General features: G+C 33.8%; 1 pseudogene; it reads left to right on the top strand.

The window, feature by feature from the left end:
- The first annotated feature begins 3186 nt into the window (after positions 1-3186).
- Positions 3187-3339, top strand: LOC115303799 (annotated as a pseudogene).
- Positions 3340-5269: the final 1930 nt, after the last annotated feature.

Raw genomic sequence — 5269 nt, 5'->3', positions numbered from 1 at the left:
GTCAGATCTTGTACTTATGGTTTTGTTTTGACCTTTATTTACTTCAGTGCATAAGATAACATCCTTTTTCTTAACATAATTCCAAATGTCCTTGGACCCTGAAGCTGAAAGTTTAAATAAATATCCATTTTAATGACTTATGATCTTAATACTTTCATACATATTTCATCCATTACTTTGTGGAAATTAACAAATTCACAAAGAAAGTTTATGAATTTGAATTGTTATAGCTATCTACACTTATTTTATCTTTTTAAAAATATGTATAACTCTTTAATACAATGGTATTTGGGGGCACCTGGTTGGTTAAGTGTCCTATTTCAGCTCAGGTCATGATCTCGCAGTTCATGGGTTCGAGCCCTGCATTGGGCTCTGTGCTGACAGCTCAGAGCCTAGAGCCTGTTTCAGATTCTGTGTCTCGCCTTCTCTCTGCCCCTCCTCTGCTCATGCTCTGTCTCTCTCTCTCTGTTTCTCATTAATAAATAAATGTTTAAAAAAATTTTAATGGTATTTGAATCAGTTGTTTTTTTAAAAAAACATAAAAATAAATAATATGTGTATTTTTCATTGGCTAAATGACATATCTTTGTTTATACTTGTATCCCTTTTTCCTGTCTTTACCACCTTTTTCCTAATACATAAAAACAGAATTGTATGATACAGAGAAATGCAAATAATAATGATCTAATTGATAATGTTAATAAGCATTAGTTTTAATGTTTTTTTTAATTTTTTAATGTCTTATTTATTTTTGAGAGAGAGAGAGAGAGACAGCACAAGCAGGGGAGGGTCAGAGAGAGGAAGACACAGAATCTGAAGACAGGTTCCAGGCTCTGAGCTAGCTGTCAGCACAGAGCCCTATGTGGGGCCCAAACCCACAAACCATAAGGTCATGACCTGAGCCAAAGCCTCAAGCTCAACCGACTGAGCCATCAGGTGCCCCAGGCATTAGTTTTAATGTTTTTTAAAGTGAGATTAATGACAATGTTCTTATGGTTTGAAAATCTGACCTATGGTGAAAACTTAAAAACCAGCACAGTGTAAAAATTATGAGAGAAGACGAGTATGTATCCAACCAGTAAAGTGACAAGATAAGCAATGAACACACTGCCTAATACTGGGTTTCACAAAGGAAATGATTAAAAAAATTTTTTTGATGTTACTTTAAAGATGTCATTCCATTGTCTTTTGGAATATAGGATTTTGAGACATGAACTCTTATTTATATCTTTTTCTCCTCTACACGTAGTATGAGTTTCTTTTTTTCCTCTCTACATGTTTTCAAGATTTTTCTCCATCAGTTTCGTTCAACACTTTATGATCTGTCTTGATCTGAATATGTTTGTCTGTTTAAGGTTCTTTGAGTTTCTTAAACTTAGTCATTTACACTTTTTTCTTTTTCAAATTTTCTATTGTCATGAATGTTAAATATTTCCCTAGAGTTACTGATAATATAAACTTCTTTTCCAATTACTGTTACTCTGTACTTTATTTTGGGTAGTTTAAAGTTCTATGCTTTTAACTTCACTAATCCTTTTTTTTGATATGCCCAATTTGGTATTAATCTCATCTTTCACACTTGTTGGTTTTTTTTTTCATTCCAGAGAATACATTTTACCTTTCAAGATTCATTTGTTCTTCTGTTTTGTGCTTAACAGTTCTATCCTTATGACAATCATTTTCTTAATATTTTTGTACATATTTATAAAATTTATAGTAGGTTTTTATTTTCTCCCTTATTCTTTTGGAGTTTATTTATTTGAGTATAGTTGAACACAATGTTTCATTAGTTCCAGGTATGCAATATAATAATACTACATCTCTATATGTTATGCTATGCTCATTAGAGTGTAGCTACCATATGTAACCATACAGTGCTTTTACAATATCATTGACTCTTCCCTATACTGTATCTTTTATTTTCATAACACAGTCCACAGCTGAAAGCCTGTATTTCCCACTCCCCTTCACCTTTTTGCCCATCCCTCCACACCTTTCCCCTCTGGCAACTATTATTTTGTTTTCTGTATTTATAGGTCTGAATCTGCTGTTTGTTGTTTCTTCTTCTTCTTCTTCTTCTTCTTCATCTCATTCTCCTCCTCCTCCCCTTTTTCTTCCTCCTCCTTCTTCTTCCTCTTCTTTTTTCAATTTCACATATGAGAAAAATCTTATGGTATTTGTCTCTCTCTGTCTAACTTATTTTTCTTAGCATAATTTCCTTCTTCTTTTGAAGTTCAAATTAAAAAACTGAATTGGTCTTAATAAACAAGAAGTTATACATTTTGGTGATAACCCAAATAGATAGAAAGTAGCATTCTTATTTTAGAGGAAATATTAAAAAGTACAGGGAAAAGAAATATAAAACTCCTGCTAATTGCCCAAGTAACAGAGTAAATAACATTTCATTGTTGTTTGACTTTGATTTGTAATGTGACATAAGGAGCCTAAGCTCCTGACAAAAAATAAACAAAGAAAAAGCTGTCTAATACCCATTATCTGCAGGGTGGCTATATTAAAAATGAGCTTCACAATAAACATAATACATAAAAATAAAAAGACAGTAAGCATATATTTTGCCCAGATATTCCTAAAAATAAAAAGCTCTAGCATGTAGTGCCAGCAGGGGTAAAACAAGATTCAGTCAAGGAGTTTACCGGTGTTCTTCAAACTTAACTGCTAAAAGCTGAATGAACATCATATTCTATCAAGGGGCAGAGTCCTTAATACAAACTTCCATCTATATGATTTAATATTTCTGTGATATTTTTCATCATTCTTTAGCTTCAAAAGATATTTTTTGAGGAAATGTGCAAGGATGAAAGAAAATATAGGGTAAAACATGATACTCCAAGCTTTATAGCAATATCAGAGAAAACATGTTCACTCACAAACACACTCAAAAACGCGTACACCAGATAGTTTTCACGAAAAAGTATTTTCATGTTATAAGATTTGAAGTTTAGAAAAGTTAAATATCAATTTTTCAGACTGGGTAGTTTAGTCAGTTAAGTGTCCAACTCTTGAATTTGGCTCAGGTCATGAACTCACAGTTCATAGGATTGAGCCCTGCAACTGGCTCTGCACTGATAAAGCAAATCCTGCTTTGGATTCTCCCTCTTTCCCTCTTTCTGCCCCATCCCTACCCACCCTCTCCCAAAATAAATAAAGTAAACTTAAAAAAAAGAAATATATACCAGGCAGGGGAGATGAAGGTGGTTTTCCAAAAACAAGGCTTATCCATCGCACTCTCCATGGGCTGACCCCTGCGCTTTCCCCAAATGTGGGAAACGCGACCGCATCCTGTGTGGTAGTGGGGGACTGAGTTCACATTTTTTCCTGTTTAAAAAAAAATCTGATGACTTGATGGCAGAGCCTTGATTTGAACTTAATTTTGTTTCATTTTAAAGCTTTTAAGTAAAATATGTATGAATATATACGTATATGTATGAAACATTTATCATTTTACGATATTTCAATTAGGTAATTAGATAGTTCAAATGCTACCTTTGTAAGGGATTGAGTATAAATCTTTAAAGGTAAGAAAATCCCCTTTAGCAAAAGAATACTTAGTCATGTGGAATTTATTCTAAAGATTTAAAGTTGATTTGGTAATGGGATTTTATTATACTTACTAAAATAAGGATTTTTTTAGTTGTTTTTCAGATATCAGTATTCTAGGATGTTCATACGCTAAAGTAGTGAGAGGGAGGAATGAGAGTAGGTGGAATAGGACCCATAAGCAGAGCAATTGGTCTTAAAGAGAACCATCTGGAGCATTGAGAGAACTGAGAACATATGGGTATATATACAATGGGTTTGTAAATGTGCTCTGGGAATGTATGAAAATTTTCTTCTATTCTTTTACTAACTGAAATTAAAGTAGGAATATAGGACACACATACAAACACAGTGCAGAAAATAGTTAACACTGAAGACCTGTGACTGCCATCTTGAAAAAGACATGCTTGCAGTGCTGTCCTTTTACTAAAGATGTCTGGAAACTTCTATCATAGAAAAAATCATAACTGATGAGAATGACTCACAGTACATAAACTGTACTAAAAAAACTCGTTTTCTGCTGAATACCTGTTTTCTACTGAGAGTCTTGACCTGTAGTACGTGCTAGACAAAGGGTGCCTATATAAATAGCCCCAAGGGAAAACTCTAGACACTGAGTTTCCTTGGTAGAAAGAATTTCATGTTAATTGTCACAACTGGTTCCTGAAGGAATTAGGTACTTTCTGCTGGACTCTGCTAGGAGAGGCCTTCACAGGATTTTGTCCCATGTGTGTTTTCCTTTTGATGATTTGCTTTGTATCTTTCATTATAATATGTGAAATCTGTCATTATTAATGTATGAGAGTCCTGTGAAGAGTTCTACTAGCCTGTGGGACCACTTATCAGCGCACACACACACACACACACACACACACACACACACACACACACAGTATGGTTAAAATATTGAAAAACTGGGTCAATAATGTCACCAATTCATGATAAGAGGTCTCACTTTAAAAAACTTGGGAAGGGGCGCCTCTCAGTCGGTTTAAGCATCTGGCTTCATCTCAGGTCATGATTTCACAGTTCATGGGTTCGAGCCCCGTGTCGGGCTCTGTGCTGACAGCTAACTCAGACCTTTGAGCCTGCTTCAGAATCTCTGTCTGTCTCTCTCTCTGACCCTTCCCTGCTCGCGCTGTCCCTCTCTGTCTCTCAAAAATAAATACAAAACATTAAAAAAATTAAAAACTTGGGAAAAATTTTTGGGGATTTTTAAATCAAGTGCTGATATGTCTATGAATATTGGATAAATACTTTATCTTTAAATATAACAAAAGAGCCATTAGAATATCAAAATTTATTTATTTTTTTAAAATCTTTAAAAATGTAGAAAAAGGATATGGTGTTAACAATTTAGAAAGAGTGAGATCTTAAAGTTGGACTTAAAGGATATATTTGGGTTTCTAATATACTATCTGCTTAACTAAAATTAGAGCCAATTCAAAATGAAGAAATGGAAATATGGGGTAGGAAATATAAAAATATTTCGTGTAAGCATATAGAAGGTGGAATCCAACTAGAGAAAACAAGACATATTTAATGAAATGTCTTTAATTAATAAAAACTATAAGCCTTGTAGGAAAGAGTAAAAAAAAAAGATATTTAAAAAAAGTTTTAAGTTCATTTATTATTGAGAGAGAGAGAGCATAAGTGAGAGAGGGAAAGAGAAAGAGAGAGAAACAGAATCTGAAGCAGGCTGCAGTCTCTG

The sequence above is a fragment of the Suricata suricatta genome, chromosome 1, assembly GCF_006229205.1.
Source record: "Suricata suricatta isolate VVHF042 chromosome 1, meerkat_22Aug2017_6uvM2_HiC, whole genome shotgun sequence".
NCBI classification, from domain to species: Eukaryota; Metazoa; Chordata; class Mammalia; order Carnivora; family Herpestidae; genus Suricata; species Suricata suricatta.
Note: the sequence above shows the minus strand (reverse complement) of the source record. Positions and strands in the feature narration are given on the sequence as shown.